This window comes from Juglans regia, chromosome 5 (assembly GCF_001411555.2).
Source record: "Juglans regia cultivar Chandler chromosome 5, Walnut 2.0, whole genome shotgun sequence".
Classification (NCBI taxonomy): Eukaryota; Viridiplantae; Streptophyta; class Magnoliopsida; order Fagales; family Juglandaceae; genus Juglans; species Juglans regia.
This window is the reverse complement of record NC_049905.1, coordinates 20,896,548-20,919,634: the sequence shown is the minus strand read 5'-3', so window position 1 is coordinate 20,919,634 and position 23,087 is coordinate 20,896,548. Positions and strand designations below refer to the sequence as shown.

The 23,087-nt window shown below is 36.4% G+C and overlaps 1 long non-coding RNA gene across 1 annotated transcript; it reads left to right on the top strand.

Moving 5' to 3' along the window:
* Window positions 1-7: 7 nt before the first annotated feature.
* Window positions 8-1,600, top strand: LOC118343759. The gene is made up of 3 exons (XR_004801499.1): window positions 8-699; window positions 999-1,158; window positions 1,239-1,600. It is a non-coding gene; the product is annotated as an uncharacterized LOC118343759 (long non-coding RNA).
* Window positions 1,601-23,087: the final 21,487 nt, after the last annotated feature.

Below are 23,087 nucleotides of genomic sequence, written 5' to 3'. Positions count from 1 at the left end.
TCTATAAATCTCCACCACCACCCTCACCGTCTCCTCCACCACCTTACATTTATAAATTGCCACCCCCTCCATCACCATCACCTCCTCCTCCATATGTATATAAATCTCCACCACCTCCCTCACCGTCTCCTCCACCTCCTTACGTATATAAATCACCACCACCACCATCTTCATCACCTCTACCTCCATATGTTTACAAGTCACCACCACCTCCATCACCTCCACCTCCATATATGTACAAATCACCACCACCCCTATCTCAATTCCCACATTCTCCATACCACTACAAGTCTCCTCCACCTCCAATCCATTGGCGACATCCTCCATACTTCCATAAGTCACCTTATCCACCATCCAAGTCTCCTCCTCCCGCATCTCACTGGCCACATCCACCATACCTCCGTAAATCACCTCCTCCACCATCCAAGTTTTCTCCAATCCCATATTATTACAAATCACCACCACCGCCAAAGGGCTATTAAACTTCAATATTCAAACCCCTGAATCAATTTGAATTGTTACACGAATAATCACTTTCCAGCTTGGATGTTATGTATGGTATATTCAGCATTGTAATTTTTTGTTTGTTTTTTTTATTGAACAAGAGTCCTTATGTGGAATAAGGGCCTGAAACGAGATCCTCTATGATCCATATATAAGCATGAAGAACCAGTGTGATTTTCTTCCATTATAAGCAATGTAAGCGTGGAATGTCGTCAAGTCTTGAAAGGATCGATTCTATATAATGTATCGATCTCATTGCTATTTTGCATGCATCACTAAATCTAATTATTACTTATAGTGTTGTTACCGAGCACGTCGAAATTAATATTCTATTTATTAGTCACCTCCACCTCCAACAGCGTTTAATAGAGAAACTTTGACTGCATGATGATCATCAATTTGCCCAATTCTTGACATGAACATCAATTTGTCAACTGAATAATATGTGCCTACATTCAGTTTCTATATTTAATTATATTAAGTTGTATAAACAGAGTTGGTGCAGTCTTCCGCAAGTGCCCCTTGCTCTTGTTGAATGTGATCTTGTTAAGGGGCTCCATCTGTGGCGACCTCTGCTCATATCTAACCCAATTGTATGCTAAAGCACATAAAAATCGTGATAGTGTTTGGACCAGTAAAGCAGAGGCAAATTATGTAAGTTTAAATTTCTTTAATTCAATTTTCTAATAATATTTTTGTTACTTATACTAACTTTAATGTTTTTATTTTGGTAGGACAAGATGATATCTCTTAAGGAAACTGTTGTGGATCCATCTGATGAATCATCTGTTAACAATGCTCAGATCATTTCTCAAGTTCTTAGATCACGTTCTGGATATTTAAGGGGCCTAGGATGTTGCGTGAAGCCATCATTAACATCATCATCCTCTTCTCAAGTCCAGATCAAATGACGACAAGACTAAGGAATTGGAGGAAGCAACACTTGAGATAAAACGATTGAGATCCAAGGAAAAAAAGTTGCTGACCCGATTAAATCAAGCAACGAATTTAGAGACGAGATTAGAAAAGAGGCTGCAGTTGAATAACCAAAAAATGTTTGAATAGTTCCAGTCAATCGTGATGTCCCAAAACTCTATGCCACCACCACAATCTTAAAATTTATTTTTTCTTTAATTGCCTTTATATTATGATGTTCCAAAACATTTGAACAATTGATGTTTGAATTACTATTTGAGTAATATTAGTATGGACTTTTTAATTAAATTATGTTATGTATGATTAATACCGTTTGGACGGTAAATTCATATTTGTAAATCCATTCGAACAAAAACTAATCCATTCGAACGACAACCGAGAAATACAATCCGTATGACTGTTCGAACAATAAAATATTTCTTTGAATAACATTAATATGCAAAACCCCGCTCAAACATATAGAGTTTCCTAAAATAAAATGTCTGTTTGAACAGACATAATTTATGTTCGAACAAAAGTCATTTGAAAAATTATTAGTTCGAATGCATAAAATCTATTCGAACACTCCGTTCGTTCGAACATGATCAAATATGGTTATTAGTTCGAATCAAAATTTCATATTGTTCAAATGGACGGGTCGGTTCGAACTAAGAAATATTCCATTCGAATAATATTTTGAGATGAAATTGGTTGGTCTAAAAACAAAAGTACCGTTGGAATAGTTTCGACTAATTCTGTCAAATTTCATCCCTAAAAATATTTTTTTTAGACGTCTTCATAAACCTTTTGAAACGGTCTTTTCAAGACAAAATAGAGACAAAATTCTTTTGTCTCCAAAACTATTTTGGGACGAAATTTGTCTTTTTTGAGACATAATTGTCTTAAAAAACCAAATCTCTTGTAGGGCCATTCACCTCACTCGCCGCTTGCCGTCTCTAGTAATAAACTCATATATATATATATATATATATATATCTCTCGCTTGCCCTCTCTCTCTATAATGGATTCACCTTAGCTTTTTGTGATTCTCAAAAACAAAGGCGCCCATGCCTTATCATCTCGCTGTCACCGGTAAAAAATTGATCTCCCTTTCTCTCTCTCTCTATCCACCCTCTCTTTCTATCCCTCTCTCTCTGTAATGGCTTAACCCTAGCTTTTTTTGTTCATCTCAGAAACAGCTGGTGTCGCTGCTCATAGAAAGATTCACTATTCAATCGATTTTGCTACTACAATACTTGTATTGGGTATTTTAGATGCAAATTAATTTCCTCTGTCCTAGGTCACCCGTTCTCTTGATGAAATCGGCCTACTCCTGTTATCATTCTGTGACATTTTGTCCTTTGGGTTTGCTGTGATGATCATGTGCTGTATTTGTAAATTGCATTCCTGGTTCGTGCTATGATGAGCATATGCTATGTTTGTAAATTACATTCCTGTGTTTTGTTGAAATATGATCAAATGATTTAAAAATAATTTCTTAATTTTCACTTATCTTTCAATCACTTAATTAGACATCATGGAATGTTAAAGAAAAATGGTTAAAAGACTTATGGATAGTATTTCTCATACTATAATTACTAAAGAAAATTTGATTAGGTAGTTTGAGAATATGTTAAACTGTTTGCTTGCACTTTTCTCTTTATATGTAGCCAAAATATTTATTTTCTAAAAAAACAAATTAAACCTTTTAATTCTTTTAGATTACCCAATCTTTGATTTATTACAATGACATGGATTGATTACATTGGCATCCATATACATTCATCATCCTTTTGTAGAGCATTTAAACTTGAACAAATCATAGACTTTACTGAGATATAGCAACTTCATAAATATCAATGTGAATATTAATTGCTTTCAAGACTGTGATTGAGATTTCTATTTGTAGAGCTCAAATCATTTTGTCAAAAAAAACCCAATTTTCATCCCAAAATGTTTTCGGAGAGGAAAACATTTCGTCTCTATTTTGTCTCGAAAAGCCTCGTCTCAAAAAATGAATTTTAGGGACGAAATTGGGCGGAATTTGTCGAAACTATTCGAACAGGCTTTTTTTTAGACGAACCAATTTCATCTCAAAAACCGTTCGAATGGAATCTTTTCAGTTCGAACCGACACGTACCGTTCGAAAAATAAGAAATTTTGATTTGAACTAATAACCATATTTAATCATGTTCAAATGGATGGAGTATTCGAACTGATTTTATGCGTTCGAACTAATAAATTTTTCAAATGACTTGTGTTCGAACATAAATTATATTCGTTCAAACAGACATTTTATTTTCAGAAATTCTGGCTGTTCGAACAGGATTTTGCATATTAATGTTGTTCGAACAAATATTTTATTGTTCTACGGACTGAATTTCTCGGTTGTCATTCGAATGGGTTAGTTTTTGTTCGAATGAGTCTTTTTTTGTTCGAATGGATTTATAAATAGTAATTTACCGTTCAAACTAGTTATTTACCATTCGAGCGGTATTAATCATACAGAACAAAATTTAATTAAAAATACCATACTCATATTACACAAATTGTAATTCAAATATCACAATTGTTCAAATGTTTTGGAACATCATAATAGAAAGACAATTAAAGAAAAAATAAATTTGAAGATTTTGGTGGTGTCATAAAGTTTTGGGACACATTGACTGAACCTGTTCAAATACTTTTTGTACCTCCGTCTCCAGTCTCTTCTTCATGTTCTCTTCTAATCTTGTCTCAAAACTTGTTGCTTGATTTAATCGGGGTTAGCAACTCTGTTTCATTGGACCTCCATCGTTCTATCTCAAGTGTTGCTTCCTTCAATTCCTTAGTTTTATTGTCATTCAATCTGGCTTGAGAAGATGATGATGATGTTGAGGATGACTTCACGCAACGTCCTAAACCCCTCAAATATCCAAAACGTGATCCAAGAACTTGAGAAATGATCTAAGCATCGTTGACAGATGATTCATCAGATAGATCCGCAGCAGTGTCCTTAAGAGATATTATCTTGTCCTATAAAAAAAAACATTAAAGTTAGTATAAGTAACAAAATATTATTAGGACCATAATAGTTTCATTTTTCCTCTCTTTGGCAACGAGTTGAGCGGTGTTTACTGCCTGGTGCAGTCTTTCATGTGGGTTTTTGAAGTGAAATTTTTGTTTCACTTCATTGTTAGGATGGTTGATAATTTACAAGATTTGTACAAGCGATTGTCTTTAACGGATTAGGAGAATGATAAAGTGGTGGTCGAGTTGCATAAATTGGATGACACGCTCTAGAGTGGTGGCAAGTGTTTGATTATGTCCCTTCTTACTGACAAACATTACAACCGAGAGGTGTTTAAGATCACAATGAAGAAGGCATGGCGCTTAGTCCATGGTGTTCAGTTTAGAGATCTCAGTTCCACTTTATTCTTAATAGAGTTTGATGATTCTCGTGATAAAGAAAAGCTGTTTTGAGCAGGCCCTTGGTCTATTGACAAACACTTGGTCATGTTGATGACCGAAGTTGATGGAAGTTTGCAAGTTCATCAAATAAAAATTTCTAAGGCACAGTTATGGATCCACCTTCATGATCTTCCTTTAAGGGCTAGAAATGAGTACGTTGGTAATTTGATTGGTGGAAAAATTGAACAGGTAGAGGAAGTAGATGTGGAAAAGGATAAGTTGGCTTGGGGAGATTATATGCGAGTTAGGGTCAAAATTGATGTTACACGGCCTCTTATGAGGGGTACGAAACTCTCAATAGGGAAGGGTGATCCAATCTAGGTTCGGTTTTCTTATGAATGTTTGCCCAATTTCTATTATCGGTGTGGGCTTCTGGGGCATAGTGGAAATGAGTGTGGTTTGCGGGAGGTGGAGGAAGAAGGAAGGGCATTGCCGTATGGTGATTGGCTACGGGCATCAAATTTTGGTGACAGCTTCAATACTGGGAGGTCTTGGGATAATTGGGAGTCTCACAGACTAACTAGAAAATCGTCGTCAGTGTCTCATACTGGAATTGTTGGGGAGGCAAGCGGTGGTTCATTGGCAGATTGCAATAAGGAAGTTACAGTTGGCCATTCTAAAGTACCAGTTGAAATTGTTGCTACGAATACGGTAAATAGGGCAGAGACAGTTTTAGGGATAGAGGAGTTGGGGGGCCGTTGTGAAGGACATGTTTCGGATTTCTCTGGGTAGCAGTTACAAAAGGGGTTTGAACTTTTTGGGAAAGTTGCAAAGGTTATTCCAATGGTTCAAAAAGAAATTGAAAATGCGGGAAATATGGAAGGGTCACAGAGGATTTCTGATGAGTTGTATGTGGTTGGACCAGTGACAACTAGTGGGCCTACGGTGGAGGGGCTGGTATCATGTGGGTTTGATTTGCTTACAAAGGAAGCAGGCCATGAAGATAGTCTGAGACGTGTATTGAAGAAACAACCTGATGGGTCTAATGGCCGAAAGTGGAAGTGGTTGTCATTTTTGCATGAAATGAAAATTGCTAAATCTGGTTCTTCTCAACGGCTGCGACGCTCCAGAAGCAAAAAATGGAAGGCGCTTTTGAAATAAAGGGTGTTGCAGCAAGACAATCGAAAAGAGGGGTTGTGGCTAATTTGGAGGTTGCTGTCAACCATGAATCTGAAGCTATGTGATCGGCGGAGGTTGTTGAACAACCCCACCGAGATCAATGAAGACCATAAGTTGGAATGCCTGTGGGCTTGAAAACCCACGAGCATTCGGGCCCTCTGCGATTTAGTGAAGAGGGAAGCTCCCGAGATCTTGTTTTTACAGGAAACAAGATTAACAACTCATGAATTTGAGGTATGTAAATTTCATTTGGGTTTTTCAAGTTGTTTGGCTGTTGATTGTATTGATTGAAAAGCTGGAGTTGCTTTACTCTGGGGAAAGGATGTTTGTTTATCTATTTTAAGTTATTCCCACTATCATATTGATGCTGCTATAGAGGATGACCCTACGAAGGGGTTATGATTTTTTACTAGGATTTATGGGTGCCCAGTGGTTAATGAAAGATTCAAAACCTGGAGATTATTGAGAAGTCTTTGTAGGAAGCATGATGAACCGTGGCTTGTTTTGGGTGATTATAATGAGTTATTGTACCATCATGAGAAATGGGGAGGAAATCCAAGGCCTGAAAGGCAAATTTCAGCATTTTGAGAGATGGTGGATGATTGTGCTTTGAAAGATTTGGGGTTTAGAGGGCATATGTTTACTTGGAGTAATCGAACGGGGGGTTCTAATTGTGTTTATGAGAGATTGGATAGGGTATTGGTGAATTTGCACTGGTTGAACAAATTTCCTTTTGCTACAATTACTTATGGATTAGTTGCATACTCGGATCATGTCCCAATATGGGTTAATGATGAGGGGAAAGGGAGTTTCACAAAACCAAAAAACAGTTTAAGTTTGAAGCCATGGGGGTTGGTGAGAAGACCTGTGAGGACATTATTAAAAGAGTATGGATGAGGGTTGGTGTAGGTAATAGCATGGGGGATGTAATGGATATGATAAAGGAAAGTGGGAACCAGTTACACACATGGAACAAAAATTGCTTTGGGAATGTGCAGAAGCAACTATTATTGGCCAGGAAGCATATGGAAAGGGTACATGATCTTGGTTCTCTAGGGGACAATATGGAAGAACTTAATAGGGCCCGAGATGATGTTAAAAAATGGCTGGAAATGGATAAATTGATGTGGAAGCAGAGGTCTAAAGTGCTATGGTTAAAGGAAGGTGATCAAAATTCAAGATATTTCCATATGATGGCATCTTAAGGGCTGAAAAAGAATAATTTGGTGAAAATTAAAGATAGTAATGGGGTATGGCAGTTTGGTGAGCAGAGAAACAAGGTTATTCTCGATTATTTTGAGGAAATTTTTACAAGTTCAAAGCCGATGGGTTCCACTGATTTTCTGTGTTCTCTTGCTGATAAAGTGACACCCTCTATGAATGAAGACCTTTCTAAACCATACACTGAAGTTGAGGTTGTTGCAGCTTTGGCACAAATGCATCCTGTAAAGCCCCTGGACTAGATGGAATGTCACCTATGTTCTATCAAAAATATTAGAGTGTTGTTGGCAACTCTGTCACTGGAGCAATTTTGAATGCTTTGAATTCAGGTGCATTCCCCTATACTCTTAATCATACAAATATCCTCTTAATCATACCAATATCATTCTTATTCCTAAGAAGAAGACCCCTGAAAAAGTTGTTGATTATAGGCCCATTAGCTTATGTCTATAAAATTGAATATAAGTAAGGCGTATGATCAAGTTGAGTGGTGTTTCATATGAATTGTAATGATAGTTATGGGTTTCAAAAAGACTTTTACTGATTTGATTATGTTATGCGTAAATACAGTTTCATTTTCGTTCTTGATTAATGGGTTGTCTAAAGGATTTATTAAACCAACTAGGGAGTTGAGTCAAGGGGATCCACTGTCCCCTTATCTCTTTCTTCTATGTATAGAGGGTTTGATAGCTTTGTTGAAGGAAGCAGGATTAAGGAAGCAACTTTTAGGCATTTAGATATTTAGAGGAGCCCCAAACATAAATCATTTGCTCTTTGTAGATGATAGTGTGGTGTTTTGTAAGGCAGGTGTAGAGGAGAACATGAGGTTACAAAATTTGTTGGCTGCTTATGAGAGTGTGTCTGGTCAGAAAATAAATAGAGAAAAAACTGCCCTGGTCTTTAGTAGTAATGTGGGAAGGAAGTTAGGGAAGAAATTGGCCTCTTATGGGGAAATGGGGAGATCTTACAGTATGAGAAGTATCTTGGATTACCTCCCTTGGTGGGTAGGTCCAAGAATAGAGCTTTTCAATCTATTAAAGAGAGGGTCTAGCAAAAGCTTCAAAACTGGAAAGAGAAATTACTTTCTCAAGGGGGTAAGGAAGTACTTTTAAAAGCTGTTGCACTTTCTATTCCATTTTATAGTATGAGTTGTTTTCTCCTACCTAGTAGTTTGTGTGCTGAGTTGGAAGGGCTTATGGCTAAATTCTAGTGGGGTTAGAAAAAAGAGGGAAGAAGGATCCATTGGATGAGTTGGGGTTGAATGTGTGAGAGGAAATCGAAAGGGGGTTTGGGGTTTAAAGACCTTAGGATCTTTAATCTTGCTTACTTGCCAAGCAAGGTTAGAGATTGCTCCAAAATGAAAATTCTTTGCTCCATAAACTGTTAAAGCAAAATACTTTCCCAAGAAAGGTTTTTTAGAAGCAGGCTTGGGTCCTAATCCTTCATATACATGGAGAGGCATTTGGGAGGCTAAGAAGTGGTTGAGAGAGGGTTGGACATGGACAAGATTATATCTCTCTTCAATCCTAATGTGATCGCAGATTTGTTTAAAATTGTGCTTTGTCCAGGGTTAGTAGCAGATCAATGGATATGGGAACATGAGCAAGATGGAAGATTTTTTGTAACAACCTATTATCATTTTATTGTAGAATAGATGAGGCATAATCATGCAGAGTCTTCTAATATGAGAGGCCAGTAGGGTCTTTGGAAGGCATTATGGAAAATGGGAGTGCCTAATAAGATTAAAATATTTGCTTGGCATGCATGTAAAGATGGACTTCCTATTAAAGAGAATCTGACGAAGAAGCAGGTTGTCTCTGAGGTGCATTGTGTTTTTTGTTCTCACTCCCTGGAAGACCTTAACCATGTAGTGATTAGCTGCTAGTATCTTCATGAGGTATGGAACCAATTGCTGCCCAACTCGGTTATTAATGCAGATGAAAAGGCGTTTGATCTAGTTATGCAGATTAGTCAAAGAAAGGATAAAGACGTGTTGGCTCTATTGTTTTCACTAGCTTGGGGATTATGGTATAGGAGGAACAAGATGGAATTTGATAAGGTTGTGATAAATCCAAAATAGGTTACTGGTTTTGTTCTGAATATTATGAAGAATTACAAAGAGATTAGAGGGCAATGTCCAATTTAGTTGAAGCAACATCTCTGAGATTCACAAACTAAAATTGGAAGTGGGAAATTTACTAGAACAGGAGAATATAAGGTGGAAGCAAAGAGCAAAAAAAAACTGGTACAATGTAGGAGATAAAAATACAAAGTTCTTTCATGCTTGTGCAAGCCAGAGAAAGAGAAATAGCCAAATCTTTTCTGTTTTGTATGGCCAATCAGTGTTGAGAAGAGGTCACTGTGATGCCCCGACTCCCAGTCCCAGGTATAGGGACGCGAGAATCGTGACGTTGGGATGATGACAACATGGGTCACGCATCCCAACGAAATGTGCCTAAGTGTGTGCAACATGCAAAAGTGCACAACAAAAGTCGCAGCGGATAATATAATAAGTCAACTAAGTACTAGAAATTTAAATACAAGTATCCAAAATAAATTACCTTTAAAAAGTTATACAGTCATCCCAAATATATTACAAAAGATAAATACATAAAAGAGTAGGATAATAAATCTCGATACATGAGAGCAATCCCAGATCACTATTCCAACGAAGCCAAAGCCTAAGGCTCGTCATCCTCATCTGCATTAGAATCTGCGATACCATAAAACGGTACCGTAGGTAAGTAATAATCCAAACAACCCTCGAGATAAAAATGTATTAAAGCAACCAACTAACAGATCCCAAAATCTCATTTTTCCCGAAAACGATTATTTTTCCAACACACGCTAAAAATCCCATTTTTAGCCGAAACGTAAAATCCAAAATTTTTCCAGAAAATGATTTACAGAAAACCCAACCATTTATCGGACACTGTAGGCGGGACTCACAGGCGGGACTACACCACCATCCCTGCTTACCACCATTCCTACCGCATGCACCATAGGCGGGAATCACAGGCGGGACACAACCACCATCCCTACCGCGTGCACCGTAGGCGGGAATCACAGGCGGGACTCTACCACCGTCCCTGCTTACCACCATCCCTACAGTTCCTTTCCACACAATGAATACATATCAGAGCACTGTAGGCGGGAATCACAGGTAGGACTCTACCACCATCCCTGCTTACCACCATCCGTACCGCATGCACCGTAGGCGGGAATCACAGGCTAGACACAACCACCATCCCTACTTACCACCATCCCTACCGGGTGCACCGTAGGCGGGAATCGCAGGCGGGACTCTACCACCATCCCTGCTTACCACCATCCCTACAATCTCTTTCCCTTTTTCTCAAACCAGTCAATCCAAACATTTCAAATATACTCAAAATCAATTCTCACATGAAAACCCAGTTTTCAAATAAACACGTGAACATGCATGCAATCATGTGAAAACCCAGTTTTCAGTTACAAACATGAACATGCGTGCAAATAAAATGAACACAACAAGACAACAATAACCAACAACCAACAATGTCAACACAATCCAATCACACAAACAACTTCATTCTCCAATCCATCCGACCCCCGTACTCCTCGGACTCAGTCCGGCAAAACCAATCAATAATTCAATACAGTGTAATGAGTTAGTACAAAAATACATTTAAATCACAAGAGTTCTTTGAAAAATACTTACAATGCTATATAGCAATTTCCAGAGGATCACGGAGGTGCAAGAAGTGGAAATGCAGCTGCAGAACAGTGCCAAATGCACTGTGGCCGTGAGTCGCAAAGACCCACTTTTGAACGGGTACAAACAAAGACCTGAGATTGATAAGGTAGGGCCTAGGGATGTCGGTGAAACTAGTGGTAGTGGTGGTTGGCCGTGGGTGGCGGCGTAGAGGGCGGTCGAAGACCACAAAGCCCAAAACGGAAATGTTGATAAATGTGCTTCACCGGTGACGGATCAGAGCTGGGGTTGGGTCCATTGGATTGCTAGGATGTCGAGGATGAAGTGGTGAAGAAATGGTGGCTAAAGGAGGCATGACGATGGCGCTAGAGCAAATGGTGGCTGCGGTTTGGAGAGGCTCATGGCGGCTAACGGCGGCGCAAGAGGAGCTGAGATCGGAGGGGTAGTGTCGCCGGCCGGTGGGGAAGCTAATGGGCTGGGCGGTGTAGATCACCGCTGGCTCACGGCTGCGGGTTGGGTGGATGAGAAATCGCACGGGGAGCGGAGAGGGAGAGATGTCGTGCGGGAAGCAGAGGGGAAGAAAGAAAAAAGAAAAAGAAGAGAAAAGAAAAAGGAAGAAAAGAGAGAGGAAAAGAAAAAGTGAGGGAAAAAAATGAGGTTCAATCCTCATATCTTGGGTCACAAAAATGATCTAACGGAAACGATTTTAAAACAACAAGTGAAATAAAATAATTCAAACGTAGTGATTAAAATGAAAATAAATAATAAAACCCAACGATAAGTTAATTTAATTTGAGAATAAATTTAAATGCATAACAATAATTAATTATAAGAAAACACTTCAAAATAATTTTTACAAAATTAAAATCATAAAAATAAACTCACTAAAAATCTAACCAATCCTAAAACAAGAGAATAATTTTTTTGAATAAATAAAAATAATCATTCAGTAAAAATACACTAAAATACGGGATGTTACAGTCACGAAGATGTTGCTGAGGCTTTCAAGGGGCACTTTTCAAAGATGTATAAGTCTGAAGATCCCTCTAAAATAGTAATAGAAGAGTGTGTGCAATCTACGGAGGCAAGGGTGACAAGTAGTGTATGAGTGAAGATTTCAAGAAGTACTTTACTAGAGAAGAACTAGAGGTGGCTTTGAAGCAAATGGGGCCTTACAAATCCCTTGGATCAGATGGGTACAGTGCCTACTTTTACCAGAATCTATGGAGCAAAATTGGGGATGATATCAATGAAGTTGCATTAAGCTTCTTAAATGGAGGAACGTTGGAAAACTCATTGAATTTTACTTATGTGGCTTTAATTCCTAAGGTAGCTAATCCAAAAAAAGTGGGGGATTTTAGGCTAATAAGTCTATGCAACGTATTGTACAAGTTAATTGCAAAGACCATGGCCAATAGAATGAAGAAGGTACTGAGTGTTATCAATTCTAAAAATAAGAGTGCATTTGTGCCGGGAAGGTTGATTACTGATAATGTCATAGTGGCTTATGAGACTTTGCACACTATGAAAACAAGATTTAAAGGGAGAGCGGGTAGTATGGCTTTACAACTAGATATCTCAAAAGCTTATGATAGAGTAGAGTGGTTTTTTTTTAGGATTGTGATGGAGAAGCTGGGTTTCAGTGATAGATGGGTGAAATTAGTTATGGATTGTGTTACATCTGTCAGTTATTTAGTGTTAACAAATGGAGAGAACCAGGGAATGTGATATGTCCAACAAAAGGCCTTAGGTAGGGGGATCCCCTATCCCCCTACCTATTTCTACTTTGTGCTGAAGGATTAAGTACCTTAATCAATGGGGCAAACGTTAGAGGGGAATTAAAAGGTGTAGTTGTGGCAAGAGGAGGAGAAAAACTTACCCACCTTTTCTTCATAGATGATTGTATTATTTTGTGGAGAGCTTGTAAGGAAGAATGGCAGAAAATTAGTAGCATTTTGAAGAGGTATGAACAAGCTTCTGGACAGTGTTTGAATAAATAGAAGACTTCCATTATGTTCAGCTCAAATGGTAGAAATGAAGATTGTGACAGAATTGTGTAGGAGCTTCGGGGCAAGGTGCAAAATAACTACGAAAGGTACCTAGGTCTACCCATAATGGTGGGTAGATCTAAGTATAACACTTTTAGAAGCATCAAAGATAAAGTATGGCTCAAGATACACAATTGGAATAATCAATTTCTTTCACCTGCTGGGAAGGAGGTTCTATTAAAAGTTGTTATTCAATCCATACCTACTTATTTCAGGAATGTATTTTTGTTACCTAAGAGATTAAGCAAGGAGATTGTTGTTTTAGTGTCTAAATGATGGTGGAGTCATAGAGAAAATGATAACAAGATTAAATGGATGAGCTGGGGAAAGATGGGAGTCTTGAAGTACAATGGGGGGCTATGTTTTAGAGAGTTAAAGAGCTTTAATAAAGCTCTACAAGCTAAACAAATGTGGAGAGTCCTTAATGATCCTAGTTCATTGGATACAAGAGTGTTGAAAGAAAAGTATTACAAGAAGACAAGTGTGCTTGAAGCAAAGATCGATACTAATCCCTCTCTAATCTAGATAAGCATATGGGGTTCTTTAGAGCTTTTGAAGGAAGGGCTAGTATGGAGGGTTGGTAATAGGAAAACTTTAAAATTCTGGGAGGATAAGTGGATCCCAAAACCGTCCTCTTACAAAATTCAATCTCTAAGAACGAGACTGGCAGTAGATGCCAAAGTGGAACAGCTGATAGAAGAGGGGTGTAGAAGTTGGAGAGAAGACTTAGTAAAGGAAGTGTTTATTGAAGAGGAAGCTGGGCTGATATGCAACCTATCTATTAGCCAATCTGGTATAGAGGGCAAATTAATTTGGGCACCTCAAAGAAAGAGTTTTTAGTGTAAAATCTGCTTACAATTTTCAACTGAGTAGAAAAAGAAGGATCAATGGGGAGTCTTCAATGGGAGTTGTAGGAAATGAGGAGAAACAAATATGTTTTTGAGAAAGCATTCACCAGTCCAAAAGAGATATTCATCAGGCTAGGTATTGTATTGAAGAGTATCAACAAGCTCAAAACTGCAAGAGCATAATAGATTCAAATACTAGAGTGTGCAAAGAACTGGTAAGATGGAAGGCCCCAGTGGATGAAGTTGTAAAAATAAATTGGGATGCAGCTTTTGATAAAAAAATCTTTGAAGATGGGTGCAGGGATAGTAATCTGTGATGCTGATGGGGAGGTTCTTGTCTCATTATGCATGTCAAAGTTACATATTAGTTCCGTAGCCGTAGCAAAAACTATAACCTTGTGGAGAGCTTTGATACTATGTACAAAACTTAACATTTCTGAAGTTGTTTTTGAAGGGGACGCATTGGGGATTATTACGACTGTAAATAGCAAAGAGGAGCATTGGGATTGAGATAGCCCTTTATGGAAAGTCCAACATACATATAGAGAGGGCAATAAGGTAGCACACTTTTTAGCAACTTATGCTTGCAATGTAAATGAGGAGCAAATTTGGATAGAATATGGCCTAGAAGGCTATTATAGTTTCATTATACAAGACAAATCATGTATTGTTACTAGTTGATGAATAGAAGATATCATGTTTGGTTCAAAAAAAAAAAAGCTTTGTTGATCACTAACTACAATATAATAATAGTACAAGTATATTATAAATAATAGCTATAGCTATAATAGTAACTAGTGACAATACTTAGTGTTATATTATTATATAACTTATATGAGTATAGCTATCATAACTTATAATAGTTATATAGTAACTATATAATACTTATACTATACCTCTAATAGTAACTACATACTAGACTTGTTACCTTATTATGTAACTTATAATAAGTATAGTTATCATAACTTATAATAGTAACTAGTAACTATAGTTAGTGTTATAATTATATAACATATATGAGTATAGTTATCATAACTTATAATAGCTATAGCTAGTGACTATAGTTAGTAATATACGTATATTAAAGATAAGTATATTTAATAATAGTATGTTATAAGTAATAGTATAAGTATATTTAATATAAGTATTATAAATAGTAATATACTAAGTACTATATTAAGCATCACTATATAATATACTTAAAATATATTTAGTAGTAGAAGATACTATAACATACGAAGTATCACTATAGAATATACTTATAAGTTACTTATAGATAATTAACTCCCTAAAAGAAGTTTCATTAACTAAAGAAATTGATATATATTAACAAAATGATTAGTTAGGAAAAGCAAGTCACCATGGAGTTATGCTCCTTTTTATGTTAAAAAATAGGCAGAATTAGAAAGAGGATTAATGGAATATACTTATAAGTTACCTATAGTAGTAGAAGATACTATAGTATGTTATAGCTAATAGAATAAGTATATTACAAATAATATACTAAGTATATTACATACAAGTATTATAATACTAATATTAGTATTATTTTTTTACTTTTGTACTTTGTAATATTATTATTACTATATATTAGTATTAATAATATAATTAGAAATATATTAGCATAATCACTGCTCGAACCTTATGCATATAATAACCGTTCGAACAAAGTTTTTACTGTTCAAACGAGACTTCACGAACATCATATACCTAGTTCGAAAAGATTGTCATTTACAACCCAGTTCGAACAAACTCACCGTCGAGAGCTTCCTAGCCCGTTACTCCTCCCCAACTAAATCCGCCGTAGCAAGCCCACATTTGAACTTCTAAGAGATATGGGTCCTTTCTCCTATTCTATTGCTTATAATTTTTTTGTTCGAATGGGTTGTGTTTGAGGCGTTCGGATTTCAAATAAAAAATCCCCCATTTTGGTGTTTTCCGGCCAACTAACACCTAAATAATGGGTAGAAATGATGGGGCTTCACTCCTTAATCATTTCTCCTGATTAAAACCATGGATCCTCACTAGATTGGGTTTTAGCCACGACTGTTTAGCGTTTTCCCGTTTGAACGGACTCTAATCCGTTCGAACGCTCAGTTGCCAAACAAATATATTGTTGTTCGAACAAATTAAATTAATTCAAATGGACACAAATTTCCGTTCGATAGAGATTTTTCTAGTTCAAACTATGAAGTTACATTACAGATGATTAGTTCAAACAAAATATGTTTTGTTTCGAACGAGTTATTTCAATTCAGTTTAATATAGTATACTTCTTCAATAATATAATTACACAATTATTTTAATTATATTCTTACTTTCCTTGTGGTTAAACAGTATACTAATGGCAACCAATGGAAGAAAACATGGAAGAGATCAGACTGGCCAAGTAGTAGTGGAGCAGCGCATGCTCAGGAGATGAGGCCTATACTTGTTGAGCAGGAGGGACAGAGCATACAGTCCATCATCTCCGACCAAGGATGGACATCGATCTGTCAGCAGAGCAGGACTGCAGATTAGGATATGGTCGGTGAGTTTTATCGTGCCATGGGAGGGCATGACGTTGATGCTCTGTGATACACCTTAGCGGTCCGAAGAATGAGTATTACTTTCTCTCCCCGTATTATTGTTGAGTTCCTTGATCTTCCGCACGTGGCTGGCGTATATCCTGCAACGGTTGTAGCTGCTACACTGGGAGCAACAGTTGTACCATCTGATTCAGACATACCGACCGCATCCTCATCGCTAGCGTTGAATGTAGAGTTGGATGATAGTTCGGATGATAGTTCGGATAAGGATCTACATGATGATGGTCTCACAGACGATCAGGTCTGTCAATTAGTGCGAGACCCTTCGGCTCCTCAATATGATGGGAGCAAAGTGATTCGACAGGCCGACTGTATAGCATTTTTCAAAATGCTTAATTTGATTGTTGGGTATAACATCGATCCGAAAAAACACAAGACTGATTTCGCGATTAAGAGAGCCACATTTTTGTTGTAGATAGTACGGGGGGAGCCGATTGATCTGCATTGTAGTTTCTTCATCCGCATTCGATCGGAGTCAAGTTGTTCTAGTGAAGGTAGTCTGCTATTTGCACTACTGACATCTAACATCGTACTCCGTTCGGGAGTTACAGTATCTTGGACTAAGTGATGGTCGCAACAAATGTGGCTCTTTAACAAGATCACATTCAGCAAGAGCAATGGGCACTTGCGAAAGACTACAGCTGAACAACCTAGTGGCACGTCGACCGATCTAGCTGATAGTAGTACTACCAGTGTTGAGAGATAGCCTATTGGGGCTACTTTGAATCAGGTACGAACTCTATTTGTGGAGTTCATTGAGCCCATCATGGAGAAGCTTAAGGATTTTTATCTACTTAGCAAATAGATCGTTTTAGTTATTATTTTACTTTTCTATGTTGTAAAAAACATTATATATTTGGGATGTAATTAATTTATGGTTTTTATTTTTAGTGTTTGCTATCTTGTTTATTTTTTTTCTTCATTTTACTTACCGTTCATGATAATATAAAAAATGACACTATCTTTAAAGTTATATTTATACAAATTTAACATAAAATAAATCTTTATAAAATTTTGAAATTAATTACATAAAATTAATTTATGAATTTATAAATATTTTAACTCACCGTAAATCATAATATATAATATATACACATTTTTTATATTTTGAAAATGATAATAAATTAATGAAAAAAACATTTCTTACTTTAATGGAAAAAATATATACACAAATTAACGATGATAAACAATTTTTATATAATTTCCAACAAAATCAATGAATAAATATGGTGTTCGAACTGGTTCGAACGATATTATTTTTGTTCGAATGGTCCAGCAACCTTGCTGCCATATTTTCCCACCAAATCTCTTCCATTCGAACGGTTGTGAAATTTTCCGGGGGAGAAATAAATTAATTTCCCGCCAAGATTATTATTAAAATAGATTATATACTTTTTGAACAAACATGAATTCCCTGTTCGAATCTATTTTTTTCCATTCGAACGGTTTTGCATTTTTTAGACGATTTTATTCATCACAAAATATCTAATTTGAATGCATATTTATCCGTTAGAACGAATTTAGAAACTTAGCCAAGTTTTGAGACGAAATTTCGTCTCCAATAATTACTTTTAGGGACAAAATTTAATTCTTCCCTAACAAGTTTCGTCCCTAAAAGTAAAATTTCTTATAGTGGATTTGCATCTTACAATTTTAAAATTCTTTTATAAGGTCTATTTTACAATTATATTTTAATTGAAGGGTAGTTATGTAAAATTAAAATTATGTTTAATGAAATGGAAAACTATTATTAATTATTTGTAAAAAAGTTATAAACTGTGTATCATCACTACCAACAAATATACCATATTTCGCATTCCCGTTATAACTAATCAGGGTATATGGTTAAAATTGAGGTCATTTCCTCTTTAAAAAATGCACCCTAACTTGAATATTGAGAGTTGTCAAAGAAAGGAGTACTTGATGATCATGAGAAAGAGAAAACAAGGAAGGAAGAAAGAAAATTTGAGGAAACTAAATTGTAGAGCAATATGAGTACATATCTAGTTTCTTTTCATCAAACATTTATCTCTAATATTTATATATATAAAAGAGCTACAACCAACCTGTAATATTTAGGATGTGTTTGGAACACACCTCAATGGAATCCACAAAATATTATTATTCACAGACTGACTCAAATAATTTGAGATCACCTCAACATCCAAATGCAACCTTAGACTTGGATAAACAAACTAAGCTAAGAATTGCATGCATGTGATATATAAGCTAATTCTTGGAATGTAAGATCTTAGGCACTAGATGAGTGACTGTGCTAAAAAATGCAAATTAGAGCGCCTTTGTGGCGACTAGACTAAGATTCTTTACGACGTTTGAATGTGACAAACCCAATTAATTGGAAGTTCCGCTGTAACATACATTTCATATTGTATCTGCTATAAACAACCATATGAGGAAGTGATTGGATGAGTCCCTGCTCCATTACTATGTGAGTCCTAATGGATCAATAAATGATATATTCCTATGCTTTTGAACCTGGAACTATGTCATAAGATAAAAATTTGATGTTACTACTTTAGCATGTTTTCTTAGGGCCACAAATGATACCGCCTTGCAGAGCATGTTTAGAAAAGCAGTCAATTCTAATTGAATTGACACGAGTGTCTAGGGAAGATTGTTTGGATTCTTACTTGTTATTTTATGCCTCATAGCCCGGGCGATTATGTCATTTTGACTCGATATAATCATGAGCATATTATATAATGTGAGGTCAAGAATTGCTTTGAGTTGTAAACTCATGAGGGATTAAGGACACTTGCCCTAATGAGATCAAATAGTCTGGGGCAAAGATGAGATGTAACGCCTCAATGTAAGGCCCAAATCACATGACCTATACTTCAAAAGCACTAGTCAATGATACAATTGGAGTCCTATTGGAATATTAAAAAGCAAGAACTTCTCCTTCCCAATTAATGTGGGATCTCATACACCACTTACAATCTCCCCCCTTAAATTCTCGACGTTCTCGCCGAGCCTGTCCTTCGTAGATGGCACGGCTCAAGTCCCATATTTTTGCTTGGGATAAACTTTGATATCATTTTTAATGCCCCAATGGAAGGCCCAAACCACATGACCTATACTTAAAAATGACTAGTCAATGATACAATTTAAGTCCCATTGGAACCTAATAAAAAGCAAGAACTTCTCATTCCCAAGCAATGTGGGATCCCATACAATACCTACCCTTATCCTTATTATATGGGGTATCATACGAGATATTATGAGTGATGTACTATTTAGTATAATGATGACTTAATATAGTACTCCTACCCTTTGCTTTCTCATTAGGTTGCATGCTTTAGTTTTTGTAAGAGAGATAATTGATTAAGAGATCAGAAGGAGAGTGTTAATGGGCATAGCACCCATTGTGGACATAAGAAGATATTCTTCACAGCATCTCAAAAGGACCAGAAATGCATCTATGGAAGCTTCTCATTGGCAAGTACCTCCCTCAGAATTCTACAAAGTCAATTGGGATGCTTCAATCAACAAAGTTTAATGCAAAGTGAGAATTGGAGTAATTGTGAGAGACCGGGAAGGAAAGGTTATGGCTACACTCAGGTCTTCTAGGGAGCTGTATCCTAATACTCTTCTTGGCAAGTCCATTGCCATGCTTAAAGCAGCTATTTTATGCACTGAGATGGGTTGACAGAAAGTAACATTGGAAGGAGATGCCTTTGCTCTGGTAAATGCTCTCTAGGAAAAATGGAGCTCTATGGGAATGATCATACGAGATGCAAAGGAAATCTTAGGCCAAGTGAACCAATGGTCAGCTAAGCATGTATCTAGAAATGCCAATAATGTGGCTCACACTCTAGCAAAGAGTGCATTAGATCTCTGTGATGAGAGTATTATTTAGAGGGTTACCCTCATTGTATTCATTCTTTGCTCTAATGAGAAGTGAAAGTCATTTTCTCAAAAGAAATAAAATAAAATTATATATATATAGATGACTTTCCATGGAGGAATAGTATTTCAGACATGCACGCGCGTACCATGCATTTCTTTTACAAGCACCCATGCACACAGATTAACCAGAACATATTAAATTAGGACATACATGAGGTAATTGGAAGATTACACCTAGCTTTAAGTACTTTACATATATAAGCAAAGACTTCCACCCCAACACACACACACACGCACACACGATTATTGGCTGAAAGAAATTATTATTCATTCAGCCTTTAGTTCATGGTGGTACGTGTACTTTGGATATTCACAATTATGAAATAATAACAAACATGATCATGATGTCCATTTCACTATCGCACTGGATCGGGCATGAATAGCTAGCACTTGGGTATCCTCTTTTTCTTGGTAGGCAATTAATGCTATGGCATTATATTCTAAATTATAAACTGGTATACTTTGTTTTCCATCAAACATCAATTCTCAAACAAACACACGATCATGAGAACTTTCGTTTATTCTCTTGGGAGTAAGCAACACGCTGCTGGGAATTAATTAATGATTCTCTGAATTCATTGTCTTGGTCTTCCGATCCGGGGAATTTTTTTCTTTCATGGCCGATCACATATAGAATATAGCATTTTTCTCTCAACATGATCCTTGACATGATTCAAAGTCTAGAATTAAAGATATTTTGCTCAATTCAATGTATGCAGGCCAACTAGTCCGACGAGTGTCTATCAAGTGATCGAATTTCTTAAATAACATTAAACGTATAACATTAAATAACAATAACATTTCTTAAATAACTACAAGAAAATTAAAACATGTATATGTGACCATTTTTTTGTGACAAAAAAGACTATTTGGGCCGAAAACAGACTCATTTTAGTTAGAAATAATTATTTCGCTAGAAATAACTGGTCATAAATAAATAGTTTTCTTGTAGTTAGATATATATATATATATATATTATATAATGATACAATGACTGAAGGGATCGAAGCAAAGGGTTAGATATTTGGAGATCAATCACGCAGTAAATGGATCCTTCAATTTGTCAAATTCCATTTTTTTAAGAGTGGACCGAGTGATCATAGCTCCTGTTTGTGTGCATAAGTATTCTCGTGTAGTTTTAAATTATTTTTTTAAATATCACTCAAACATAAATTAATATTTTTTTACTTTAAATTTGTTAACCTTTCCATCTAACAATTACCTAATTAATACAACTTTCTCAAATTTCTAAACAAAACACAAAAAATATAAATACAATATTTTCATATTTAAGGCCAAAAATAATATTAAAAGATTATATTTAAATAATATTTTAACTTTATAATATTTTTCTTCAATTTTTCTCTCTTATTTTTCAAAATCCAACAAAACATCTCCGACAACGAATCCACTTATAGTGGGTGCGAATCCCCTTGTGACAAGAGGCCATTCAAAAAACAAGTCTTTGCTAAAGCCACAAACTGTTGCTAAGCCACAATCTCTTCTAATCTCCAAGTATTCTCTACAACTATAGAGATGAAAAGTTCCGGTTACCCTACTAATGGTGCTAGTGGATGTAAGTACGCATTTTTGGTTGACCAGGATTGGTTTGAGAACAATTTCACAGATAGGCCGAATTCAAACATGTCCGTTCCAGTGGTATAATTGGAATGGGGGCTTGACAATACTTCTTTCTCTTCTCTTCCCATACGGAAAAATTGAACGGCAAGGGAATACAAGAACTAGACCTATTCTTGTACTCCTTCGATCACGAGGGTGCTAGACAATGATAATTCTACCGTTTGGAATACCACCTGGAAGTGGAACTGGAAGTGGAAGTTCCAAACTTATGGAAAAGGAAGATGCTTAAACAAAAAGAGAAGTTCTTCAAGCGAAATGGTGGACTATTGTTACAACAACAACTATCTTCAAGTGATCATGTCAATGTTGAGAGCAACAAATTGTTTAGTTCAAAGGATTTGGAGGTGGCCACTGATCGATTTAATGTAAATAGAATACTTGGCCAAGGAGGACAAGGCACTGTTTACAAAAGTATGTTGTCGGATGGAAGAATTGTAGCATTAAAAAGATCTCTGATGATTGATGAAGAAAAATTGGAAGAATTTGTTAATGACGTTGTCATTCTTTCATGAATTAATCATAGGAATGTGGTTAAATTGCTTGGATGTTGTTCGAAGATAGAAGTTCCTCTGTTAGTTTATGAATTCGTTCCAAATGGAACTCTTGCTCAATATCTTGATGATCAAAATGCAGAGTTTCCACTCACATGGGGTATGCGTTTACGAATTGCTACAGAAGTTGTAGGAGCTTTCTTTTACTTACACTCAGCAGCTTCCTCACCTATTTACCATCGAGACATCAAGACTACAAACATACTTTTAGATGAGAAGTATAGAGCAAAAGTGGCTGACTTTGGGACTTCAAGATCTATTGCTATTGATCAAACTCACCTGACCACACTAGTATATGGCACTTTTGAATACTTGGACCTTGAGTATTTTCAATCAAGTCAATTTACAGAAAAAATTGATGTTTATAGTTTTGGCATTATCCTAGCTGAGCTCTTAACTGGAGAAAAAACGATTTCTTCTAAATGGACACTAGAAACCAAAAGTCTAGCCACATATTTCCTTAATGCAATGGAAGATAACAACTTGTTTGATATTATTGATAATCGAGTTTTGAAGGAAGTTGAGAAGGGAGAGATTATTGCAGTCACCAACCTTGTGAAAAGGTGCTTGAATTTGAA